At 45.5% G+C, this 10,891-nt stretch overlaps 2 long non-coding RNA genes across 2 annotated transcripts in view; one reads left to right on the top strand and one right to left on the bottom strand.

The window, feature by feature from the left end:
* Positions 1 to 2,472, bottom strand: LOC113952291. The gene is made up of 3 exons (XR_003529498.1): positions 2,239 to 2,472; positions 1,117 to 1,302; positions 1 to 406 (listed from the first exon to the last, which is right to left on the bottom strand). It is a non-coding gene; the product is annotated as an uncharacterized LOC113952291 (long non-coding RNA).
* Positions 2,473 to 10,502: 8,030 nt separating this feature from the next.
* LOC113952247 overlaps positions 10,503 to 10,891 on the top strand; it is a 3,160-nt gene continuing 2,771 nt past the window's right edge. Inside the window, exon 1 of the long non-coding RNA XR_003529466.1 lies at positions 10,503 to 10,591. This is a non-coding gene — a long non-coding RNA (uncharacterized LOC113952247). The remainder of the gene's footprint in view (positions 10,592 to 10,891) is intronic.

Below are 10,891 nucleotides of genomic sequence, written 5' to 3'. Positions count from 1 at the left end.
ATGCAGAAATAGTAACATTCATTATTCATCCTTGAATGTCCTTTAATTAAAACAGTGAGTAGCTTTCAGAGGTGAAATAAGCTGGAGGGATGTTTATTTATACCAATACCTCCTTGACAATAATTCAAAGGAGTAAAAGCATTAGCTGCACAGTTTGCTCCAGTTACTTTTGTTTCCTTAATGAAATGTACACACATAGCCTCATCCATCGACTGGATGCATACCTATCTGCTGTGTGGCCTGCACTGACACACTCGCTGTCCCCTCACTCCTGATGCATCTGTAAGCTCGACAGCTCAGTTCTCTGTTGATCCTCAGGCTGGAAACAGAATCGGTCTCGTGTATAGCAGCCCATTTTTTCTTCAGAATACCAGTGTTTTAGAAAAGACACAACTCTGGAAGAAAACTAAAAAAGAAATGGATATATCACAGCATCTATCTTCAGTGTTTCTTTTCAGTTCTTCATTATAACTCTGAGAAGTGATTCCCCACCCTCGTGAATAAAAGCCTATTTTTCTATTAGAGGATGATAGAACTCAGATGATAACAACTGAAGGGAATAGGCAGAAATAATGCATAACTGGGCCTCAAGTTAAAAGTTTTTGCTTGTTATTTTAGTTTGCTTTCCACTTTGAAAGTATTTACTTTACAGATATCCTATAGGAGCAGGGTTGATGAGTTCTCTCTTTCAATCTAAGTAATAATACTGAAAATTGTTAGCCTACAGTAACAATGCTGAAAAGAAGATGGATGGAAACTTCAGTTTTTGAGTCAGCGTTCACTTTCTTTCACACCCCTTAACTTTCTAAAACTCAGGCCACCAAACAAAAATTATTTGCATTGAAAAGGGCTGCACAGGGCTACTGCAGAGTTGTGGGTGAGCTCTGTAACCTCATGCTACATCACTAAGGCAGTTTATTTCTATCTCTGTTTTCTTATTAGTTTACAATACATAGGGGATAAATTCTGAGAGTTTTATTGCATAAGGAAATGTAAAAGTCGTGTACTTAACTAATACATTTTGCTGGGACGTTTTTAAAATGTTTCCTGACCTGACTGCAAGTTATCCAGCCTATAAAGTTTCAGCTTCCTCCTCCTCCTTTTAGCAAGGCTCACCTATGCTATTTACCGCATCATTGCATCCAAGCCAAACTTGGTTACTGCGGCAACTAAGTTTTTCTTCTCAAAGGGTCACAGGGAAACACATCCTTCAGGATCCCCTAGTAACCGTCAGCCGGCAGGACTGGGGAACATCAACAGTGAAATGCCTGCTTTCCATCGCTAAGGCAGCGCCGCCTGCGCCTGCAACAAGGGGGGCAGAGTCTAGTTACATTCCTGACCCACTTTCACATCCCTCCCTCCTCCTCCTCCCTCTCCGAGCCCAGCAGCAACCAGCAGGGCAGCAAGAGCCTCCATTTAGCAAGCCTCACACACCCGCACCCACCGAGCTGTGTGTGCTGTCTCCTAGCAAGCAGCAAAAGCGCAGGTTTCCCCAGCAGCACGCGGGGAACGGGAGGGGGAACTGCAGACCTCCCGAAAAGGAGGTCTTCCCTCTCGCTATACCCTTTCGCCTGTGCAGCTATGGTGCTCCTTGTCCTTTGTCCAGCTCTTTCAGGCACCCGCATCGATGCATGCACCCACACCAGCTGTAGCGTGAGGCTGTCCCCCTTCCCTGTGTTTCCCAGCCGGACAGCTACATTTGGGCTGTGTTTAGTTTCCTCTCTCAGCGCCCCTTCCGCCATCCCCTTGCCTACGGATTATCCTGGGCGCGCACACCTGACTGTCCCGCTCCCCTTCTCGCCCACCCTCCTTTATGTAACCCCACCATTCCTCTCACGCTCCCGGGGCCCGTCCCTTTCCCCAGATACTTGCAAAACCTCCTCCCGACGTGGCGGGCAGGTCGGTGAGTAAGAGTAGGGCGCTCCGTCTGTTCCCCTGCGAGGGACACTCCCTTCCCCCGAGGGCAGCCGAGAGCCCTTTCGCCCCTCTCTGGGGGCAGACATTCACCCCCGCGCCCCACCTCGCCTCGACACCGGGGCTGCCCACTTATCCCCAGCCTTGTGCCGACTGGCAGCCGAGGCCTCTCCGGGCCGTGGGAGGCCCCTGATGCTTGGGAAGGGTGTGTAGACAATCCGGGAGCAGGTGCTACCCTGGGGGTACCAGCATTTGGAGGTGTGGCTGGGGCTCACGAGGACCAAGAGGGGGGCTGCCGCCCCCAGCTCCCGGTCTCCGCCTTACCTGGCTCCCTTCAGAGAACAGGGCCGTGCCTGAGGCAAGGAGAGAGGAGGGTGGCCCCCAGCACTGCCGGGTCCCCGAGCAGGTGGCAGGTTTCAGAGCTCCCTCCTCAGCAGGACCTGGAAGGGGGCAGCTTCCTGAGGAGGCAGATGTGTTGGGCCCGAGGGAACAAGCAGGGGAAACACCTCCCCGGGGCCACAGGAGAGCCTTGCTGCTAGGACATGCACCAGCCCACCATGGTTGCCACAAGAGATGTTATTGAAGCCTTTTTTTTTTTTTTTTTGTAATTTATTTTTTTCAGTTCTGTTATTGCAAAATACCAGCTATGACCTGCTCCAGCCTTGCTGCAAAGCCCACCCTGCAAGGACTCCCTGGTTCATGCCAAGGAAGTGCTCTTGTCCCACATTTTTTGAGTGGTGGAAAAGAGAATAAAAAGAGCTGTTTAATTTCCAAACTCAAAAACTGGCTCCTTAAAAAACTGTTTGCTGTTCTTTGTCCTTGTATAACATAAACCCACCTGTTTTCAAGTTTGGGCTTGATACATATTTCTGCTCCATTCCCGTAAGCATTTCAGCGCATGTTACACATATGTTTACATCTGCGGAGTCTGGGGCCTGAATCTTCAATGTCACCCTAGACATTGTACCACATTTACTAAACTAGTTGAGTAATAGATTAATAATGACTCAAAATAACATGACACATAAGCAGTATATTATTGCCATCACAGCGGAAACAGGGGTTTTCTAGATTCTCTCTGTATGTAAATGTGCATGTAGCAAAGGTCTAGGTACTAAGTATGCAGTACATTTGTATTTTTAATTATTAAATTTGAACTAATCATTTGTACTTCTCAACTAACCTGACGTTTTACACATAAAAGGGCCATAAAACATATTTAGTATTTATGTAAGCTTTAATACAGCATGCGCTGTCCTGTATGCTTCTGTACTGAACTGGTAGCAACACCTCAAGCATCTTTAAACTTTCCTCAGGTTGCCATGCACTAGGGAAGAGTCACATACCTGCAGCAGGGTTTGTGAGGACATGAGACTGCACACAGGTTATTTCACTGCCGATAATGTTTTTTAGGTTGAGTGATTACACTGGGCTTCCCTGCATCTGTTGTGACCATGACAGCAACTGCATGCTGTGAAGTGCATTTGTCCATGGCAGACATTTAAGTGGAAATGAGAAAAGAAAAATTAGAAAAAAAAAAGTCAGAAACCACCGAGAAAATAATAAATGCAGAATGACAACAGTGTCAAAACTACAAAGTGTAAAAACTACTAAACTAATTTTGAGTGCTGTATTTTTCACTGAGATAACCAAATCTTGTGGTGGAGATAAAACAGAAGCTGTGCTGCAAATTCATTTTTCACCTCTTCAGAGCTTTTCAAGAAACTGAAGAGCAGTGACTATTTGCAATACTATTTGATAGATTATTATTAAAATAGTGGCATCCTCAATCCTAATGTCAGAAGACACAATTGAAACAAACTGCTAGGCTGTTTAATGAATGAATGCCCATGAACAACATATGCCTTTTTCTGTAAAAGCTTTTTATTTCTTACTAGGCTTGCAGAATTCTATCCAAATCACAAACTGCAAGATATTTCCAAGAAGACATGTAGAGAAAAATGTATTGTGTGGATTTTTTGCATAAAATATTGCTTTGCAGTACTTTAAAGTGAAGATCTGTGAATTAAAGAGCTTGTTTGGGGAGCTTTTTTTGATAGTTCCTAGAGGAAGAAGAGAAAGGAAGGTGAAATTACGTGATGCAAGTTCATACAGCCAGTGACCCTAGCTGTGCTTGCTCAAATTTAAAGGTGCTTTGCAAGGGTGTGTTTTCTCTACTGCAAGGCAAGTTTTAAGGTTAAATCTTTGCCATATCTGCAGTAGCAAAGAGGACAACAAAGAAGTTGTGCCTGGTCAGGCACTCTCCTTTGGTGAGTTTAAGTTATGGATAAAGAGTGGTTTGCTACAAAACAGATACTGAAATATTGTTAGCAAAATGATCAAACCAGCGCATAGGTAGGAGGTTTTGGGAGGTGCAGAAAAGCGTGATGAGGAGGCTGCCCTGGGATGCTGGGATGGCACAAGGGAGGGCACTGAGGGCAGGAGCCAGAGAGCAGCCCAAGACAGTTAGTTATGATGTCATGTATTCAGGCATCTACTGCGGCCATAAAAATAGGCATGCGAGGTAATATCCAGGGAGAGCCTTTCCCAATCAGCAAGGTGTGCCTGAAGGTGCAGTGTCATGAAGGGTGAGGTGAAGAGGGGCCCTGCTGTTATGAGAGGTGTGTGGAGGATCCCGAGGACAGCAGGGAGCAGGAAGAGCCAAGCCTCAGTGGAAATGGCTCTCCTTTTCTCTCCCCACTTCCCTGCAGCCTCCAGCCATGCTGCCAGCCACAGAGCAAAGGCTTGAGGGTTGGGGGTGAGAGAGCCTGCCAGATTGTGGCAATGTTGGGGGCGTGGAAAGGAGCGGGAGAACAAGAGATAAATAACCCTGAACAAACCCTTTTTTGTACTCTTTATTTCAAAACAGACATTAGAGCCTTTCTTTTCTGCTCTCAAGGATTTTTTAATGTTTTTTATTTTTCAACCCTGATGTAACTGCTGGTGATGTGGTAAAGTAGGCGAGTCCAGCAGTGGCCCTCCACCTTTGGAGTTGACCTTGCCTGGTTTGCCTTGCAGTGAGGCTGAAGTTGCTTGGTTTCAGTGCTTTTTTACCTTGGGACAGGTCAGAAACATTAGCCTAAGGTAAAAAAACTGCACCTCTTCGCGAGGCAAAGGCAAGGCCTCACTCTGCTTCAGCCATCTCTCTCAGTAATTGGAATTTCAGCAAGTACCTGCCCCTAAGATGAATGTTGTGCAGCATTCCCAGGCACGCCCCACCTCGAATGCCAGCCCGATCTTCCTCCAGGCCCTAGCACAGCGTCAACAGCCTTCTTCCTCCTGGAGCAATGCGTGAGCTACTGATTCGTGTTGCTCTCCCACCAGCAAGCAGGGAGATGTCTGCACCATCTTGGGGACCCGGGTACAAGTAGTTACCCAGGCAAAATTCCTGCTTGGAAAGAAAGTCTTTTTCTTTCTCTGCTGGCCGCATTTTCTAAGATTTATATGACCAGTTTCTAAACTCTTCTTAATTGTAGAGATAATGTATTTAAAACATATGTGCTTCCCGTAATGCATGCACTCTGAATGCTGTCTGCCTCTTGCCCTGTCTGCGTTCACAGAAGGTACACGTGCATATGGAAACAATCAGGCTACCCAAAAGACAACACACTTGATACTGCTAATTACACAGAGTAAACACCACTGGGACTATAACTGGTCTCAAGATCTGAGTCAATGTTTTGCTGCTGAGCTAAAGAAGAAAGTCTATTATGTGCATTCATATTACAGCCAGCTAAGTCCCTGCTGCACATATTGCTGATTTCTGTACATGCTACATGGCAGAGAGCCAAGAAATTGTAGCGCAAACAGGATTTTATAACCAGCATTATTTAAGGATGGGCAAACTATGAAGCTCTGAAAGTTAATGATTCTAGCGCACTTTCAATTAATTTTTATTGTCAAGCTATATTTCAGGGTACTAAAGACCTCTTGCGATGACAAGAAGGAGTGTGTGGGAACAGGCAGGAATACAGTATGCATTGTTGTTCTCTAGGATTTATAGATCAGCAAATAACCTATCTGGATGACAAGTTATTTTTTCTCCTCTCATGTTAGATGCAATTCATCTCTGTGTTGAGCTTCCCCTCAGAAAATGCATTTTAGCAATATAAATACAGTATCAGGCATCATATTGCACAAGTGGTACAACTGAGCCCCTGCACAGAAGTAAGTATCACCTCTTTCACTGAGAATATCTGTACTACTTGTGTAGTTAAGACAATTAATCTTACAATAGCCTGATACAGAAATCACTGAATGGATTTAAAAGTACTAACTACATTTTAATGACTTATAGTAGGAACTTCTGACAGAACGCTATATTTTAAAGCACAAGTGCACACTGAAGTCTGCATACCATAAGTTTTGAAGTCTGGGTTTAGGCAGTTTGTGCATGAGCAATCACAGTGACAAAGCCTGGCCTTGCATGATGAACATCAAGTTCACCACTTCAGCTCCCTCTCTGCCCCTCTGAAGGCATAGGCCAGAGCTGTGTGTCAGCTAACCAGCAGCACTGGCTAGCAGCTGAGTTCTGCCTGCTTTTCTGCTTGCAGAGGACACAAGTTTGGGCTTCTACCCAGACAGTGACTGATTTAGAGGGTCATGGTAGTTTCGAACTCTTTCAGATTTGACTGAGAGTGCACAGCAGAATTGAAACAGATTACAGGAAAACTGAGGGACAGAGCAATTGCATAATTTTAATTTCCTTAGGAAACATAAGGAAAAAAAATCAAGAACACCACAAACCCAATTCTAACCAAAACACACCCTTTGGAAAGTATTGGGAGAGCTGGGCCACAGTCAGACATCCTGCTCTAGTTTTCAACGGAGCGAGGTGGCTGCACTGGTCGGCTCCTTCTCTGCTGCCCCAGGTTACTGCTTCATCGGCTGTGCTGATACAGCTGTTTGTCTAGCTGCCCTTTAAACTAGTTCTGTGAAATGATCCACTCAAAAGAAAATACATGCTTTTCAGGGAGAGTGTATGGTGGGGTTTTTTTAGCCGAAAGATCCTTAAAAAAAAATCTTTAGATCTTAGCTACACAAACACTTGGCTTGGTGTCATGGGACAGCAGGTGTAAGTCTGTGTGTGTGCGTGTGAGGGATGAGGGGGAACTACACCAAAGGGCTCTGCGTCAGTCCAAACAGTTGTACATCTGTAACCCGAAGTGACAAAACCAGTGTTACATCTATCATGGTGTTCCTACTCTTCTCAAGTCCACCAAGACCATAAAGTGACCTTGGGTGTGCTGCTGTGATGCATGCACCTACTGGCTGGTTGCTCTGTGGCTGGCTGCCATCCTCACAGCAGGCTACCCTCTGCAGCACTTCCTTTGAACCCACCAGTTTTGGCAGACCTAGCCTAAACTAATTTCTGCCAGTTAAACTACATCATACCAGTCTGAGGATTTAAATAATGGCAATACTATGCCCACACCATTTTAAACGTTAGCCACGACTTAATGCATTAGCACCAGCCTCATTTCCATGGAAAGCTGGCATGTGACAAGCCAAAGTATGAACTTGTGGACACCATCACCCTTCACTTAGGCCACAGATGTTCATGTAGGCTGTGGAAGAAGTTTCTGTCTCCAGCTCTTCCCTGGTATCGGAGGTTCCTGCTGCTTCAGATCCGGGGAATAAGCTGTGGGGTGACCCCTTCCTGTCTTGCATTGGGTGGTAGCTTATAATGCTGAAGTCACCTCTAACCTACCTCATTCAGGCTGAAATTATGTGAGAAGGATTCAAACACAGTTGAGCAAAACAGACCTGAAGCCACAGGCTGAGACAATAGACTTTTCCACCAGCATCTCAGCTTGGGAGGATGTGCATCTGTAGCCCAGTCTCCTTTGTAGACATTGTTGGATTATCTCTAGAGGGTTCATTGCAGAGAGAAATGCTGCTTATTTCTAGCATGAAACCACACAGCTCCTCCCTTGGGCTGACACCGTGCTCCAACTAATGGAGGCAACTATTCAGATCATCCGTGTCTCTTCTTAAAATCAGTAGACATGATCTTGAGTATGCTAAGTGGAAGGAAGCTCACTCCTCTTTGAAATGCAGGTAAGTACTTCATCGCTGATTGCAAACCAAAACATCTTTATGGGGAAGCTTTCTGCTGAAATCAAAGTGAAACTTTACCCTTGGCTTTCTTATTGCTACCCTGGAGTCACCACATCCTTCTCTTTTCACCATCACCTTTCAGTTTAGAAAGTGGCAACAAGCTACAGTATTCAGCACTAAGTGAGAAGTGAGTCTCTCTGTGTTTGAGGGGGAAAGGATGAATTTATGGTGGTGTTAAAATTTGCTCTTCGAAAGCAGTGAAAACTGAAGGGTCCACCTGAGGAGAATGTTTCTGGCATGCTGCAATTTTGTGTTGCTTCCCTGCGTTTCTTGTGGAGACAAGCCCCAAGGAATCTGAAAACTTGGCTTATTTTCCTGATCCTGCAACAGATTCCTTGTCTTGCCCAGCCAAGGGCAAGTCCTTTAAGATCACATTTTCAAGCATGGTCTTTAATTTTAGCCCTTTAGCTTGAGATACCCAGAATCTGTCTTGCACATGTATTTATCACTTACAGCTCTAGCCAAAATTAACAGAAGCTGCCTGTACACAGAATTGCACTGAAAATTAGATGCTACTTAAAAAAACAGGGTCAAATCTGTCTTACTCAGCTTGCTCATATGTTCACTGGAGGTAGTAACACCTGTCCAGCTGGGGAGACATCAGGCTAAATTAATTAGTATTTGTAAAGCACGTGAAGTAATTATTTTTTTTTAAACATTATTTTCACATGTAACGGAGAAGAGCTCTTTGAGCATTGTTTCTCTTGTTTGGATGTTTTTATTGCATTCAAATAAGGATAAACATTACCTCCTTCATCAGCAATCGTGCTGCCCATAAAGAATTTGGTTTTGCTTTGAAGGATTAGGACATGAGATTTTAGTTCCTCTCACTTGTTTATGACATTAATTTGCTACACATAAATTACTGCAGGTCAGAACATTGCTGTTCCCTTAGCAGAAGGTAAGAGCACAGAATCACTCTTTAATGTTGTGCAATTGGACAGGATTTAGCTTGTCCTGATTTTGTGTTTGGAGAAGTCAGGATGCCCTTTGTGCTTGATGTTTTACCTCTTTTTCTCTTGAAGGTCCAGTGGAGAAATCTGACTAGGCGCATTTGCATCACTCACTCACTGCCTGATCTTTGTCTATGTTTTGCACAAATTAAAGTACAGCTTCCCCTCTTTTGCTTTCTATGGGATTTCCCAGTGTTTCACCAGGCTGCAGTTTGATGAACTCTTCAAGCTGGCACTGATGCTGAAAGAACCACTTGTATTTTATTTCTTTACACCTGGTCCAGAGTACATGTGACTGTAGGGTGGAACAGATCAGGGAAGCAATCTGGCTCAGAAAATAACCATTTCTGGTTTTTAATCAGCTAAGTTTTCTGTGTTTCGGTTTAATGGTAGAGCTGAGCAGCAGGGCAAGAGCAGGAGTTGCAGAGAGAGGGAGTGAAGGTCCAGTCCTTCAGGTGGCCTTGCATGGTGGTGTTTGCAGAAACTGTGCAGTCTCACTATTTGCCACTCTGTGTCTCTTCATCTCTCTTAGTGCCACTATCTGTTGGTGGTGGGAAGGGTTGTGGCAATAAGTTAATGTTACTCAGTAGCCAGCAATCAATGTGGATTAAGACCCATATTGTGCCTTTCTGATACCAAGACTATCCCCCCTCCCCCTTTCATTCTTTGGTTTACTCAGTAGAGCTACCCTGATTCACATAAGCTAACAATCTGTTTGAGAAGAAACAATTAGTCTCATAGAAGTTGTTGACATCTTTTTTTCATTTTTTTCAATGGCATAATGGGTACTCCAGTCCAGCTTGTCCTTTTGTGTTCTCCATCCCAGGCATCCCTCCCAGATGCAAAGACCCTGTGAGGCTGAGGACAGAACAGTGGCTCTCCCAAACATTTTGGACCAAGAAACTGCTAGTAACACTTAGCATTTCTCTCAGACCATAGTGTGGCTGCTGAGCAGGCTATTAATTGAAAACACTGCTCAAACCAGGCAGGCTCCCCGGGCCAGCTGCAGGCTGCTTCCCATGCCCTCTGAGCCCATAGTGCTGGCAATTGCTGGAAAGCTGGGCAGGATGGAGTGAGGTCGCAGAAGGCTATAAGAACAGCTTGGGTGTCTTTTCCAGGAAGTTGAGTGCACACTCCCTGCTTCTTCTTTCTCTGTGGTCTTTCAGAGTTCAGCTTAAATCAGATCCGGAAAACAGCATCCCGCTGCAGAAGAGCCAATGGTCCTAGAAACAGACTCCTACTATAAAAAAGCCTACGGGAGCCAGATGCCCCTGACAGAGATTGATTGACTGGCTGGTCGTATCACCTTTCACTTCACTTTGGCAAGGGGGGAAGCATGGAATGATGGAAAGTTTTCAGGTGGTACTTTCAGAAAGTATTTGAAGGGTTTTTTTGTTTAAGTGCTGCAGGCAGGAAAGAGTCATTCTACACCATGCAGTAGAATGCATCAGAGACAGAATAAAAGGAGGTCGGTAGGTACCAAGGAGCAGTTATTCCTGAGAAGTCCTTCCTGTGAACACAGCATGCTGCAGATGTGTGCTTTGTGAGAGGTTGGATTAGATCATCGCCATGGAAAAGAAATACATTAACTGTGTCTCCTGGAGGTATGGGAGGCTCAATGACAAGCCTCGTGTGGCAGGGTGGATCCTTGGCCAGAGAACCTCTTTGGAGAAGAGAGAGAGAAAGAGAGAGAGAGAGATGCTTGACTGTGCCACCGCCAGCCTTTGCAGAACCGGTGTGCCAACCGCCTCCCTGCGGGGTCTTTTCGCAGCAGAAGGCCGGGCCTCTCCCGACCTGCACGGTAAGAGCACGACGCTGCGTTAAGACCCGGCTTAGGGTAACCACGGGCGCACCCTCGGGGTCCCTGAGGGCCCGCGCGGCAGGTGCTGCCCCGCGCGGCCCCG

Source organism: Corapipo altera, unplaced genomic scaffold, assembly GCF_003945725.1.
Source record: "Corapipo altera isolate COAL_440 unplaced genomic scaffold, ASM394572v1 60, whole genome shotgun sequence".
Classification (NCBI taxonomy): Eukaryota; Metazoa; Chordata; class Aves; order Passeriformes; family Pipridae; genus Corapipo; species Corapipo altera.
The sequence above is the reverse complement of the archived record's forward strand: the minus strand, read 5'-3'. Positions and strand labels throughout refer to the sequence as shown.